General features: G+C 32.4%; 1 protein-coding gene across 1 annotated transcript in view; it reads right to left on the minus strand.

Annotated features, from left to right (window-relative positions):
• LOC118734129 overlaps positions 1–1,403 on the minus strand; it is a gene marked incomplete in the record, with an annotated part of 275,636 nt that overhangs the window by 21,139 nt on the left and 253,094 nt on the right.

Below are 1,403 nucleotides of genomic sequence, written 5' to 3' on the forward strand. Positions count from 1 at the left end.
ATAAAAACTGCAAAATGACTCAAAATTAAAATAAGACTACTATGAGACTGATGTAAACATCCAATGCTTATGTTTTCATCAGTTAAATATGCTTCATATGCATATACAAATAAACATATTGCACAAACGCTTATACTTCTATTTCACACCAAAGCTACACTGTTTCCATGTAAATGTGCAAAGAAGGAACACAGTGCCATTGCTAAGGGAGCGGTGCGAGAGAGACAACTGTCAGTTTATCGAACCTTGTATTACTGAATCATGGATACATACATACATATGATTAGTATGTTGTGTCAACCACATACTGCACATGACTTCGAAGCGATTCTTTGCCTTTCGGTTATAAATGTGTACACACATACATATGTATGTATTTAGCATGTTCAATCAGTGATCGCTGTTTAGCTCAAATACGCTTATGTATGTATGTATGTGGTATAGCGCAGTCACGTCGCTCATACACATCTCTTTTGCCCCTGTGAGCTCGTGCTTGATCGGCACTGATGTACAGATTTTTCGCGTAGCTATGCGATGTATTTGGCAACCAAATAGGCTTATGCTTGTACGTCTTTGTAATTTTTTGTAACTTTACACCCAAAAAAAGGGTGCTTATCTTCCAAGAATAAAAAATATAAGTATGCCACTCTGCGCCTTTTTACAAATGCTTCGTTTTAAAAAAAAAAATATTAAAATCGGTTTAGTACTTTGAGAAATAAGTCGTTACAAACGTACTCCATATAATCAATTTTATATAATAGTATAGATATAGAAGTATAGATATAGATATAGATATAGAAATAGATATAGATATAGATATAGATATAGATATAGATATAGACGGTCAATTCTACACCAAAACCCCCAAAAATCAGAGTTCCAAACCTTATGCAAAATTAAAGAAAACTGCGAATTTCCATCCAAGTATTTGCAATTTGCACTCTTTAGAAAAAAGTTAAGTACTCAGTTATTAGCCCATTCAATTTTAGTATAACAAAGTGCAAGTTTGAGGTAGCTAGGACTTACCATTGATATTTAGCAAATTTTTTTTGTTGTTTGGTAAGTCCTAGATTCCTCACACTTGCACTTCATTATACTAAAATTGAACGGGCTAAAAAACTTTTTCTAGAGAGCGTATATAGAAAGTGAATTATTTTGCAGAATTTTCTTAAATTTTGCACAAGGTTTGGAACTCTGATTTTTGGGGATTTTGTTGTAGAATTGACCATATTTTTATAAAAAATTACCGAAAACTAAAATATTTAAAAAATAGTTGCCCGTATTGAAAAAAACTCGTTGTACCTAAACTTTATTGACTGACTGTATTAAGGTAGCTGTGGTGGATTGCATAAAAAAAATTAATTTGTCTTTTCTTATAAAAAAGGTAGCTCTGGTGGCTTGCA

This window comes from Rhagoletis pomonella, unplaced genomic scaffold (genome assembly GCF_013731165.1).
Source record: "Rhagoletis pomonella isolate Grant_MI unplaced genomic scaffold, Rhpom_1.0 Rhpom_scaffold_00002, whole genome shotgun sequence".
Classification (NCBI taxonomy): domain Eukaryota; kingdom Metazoa; phylum Arthropoda; class Insecta; order Diptera; family Tephritidae; genus Rhagoletis; species Rhagoletis pomonella.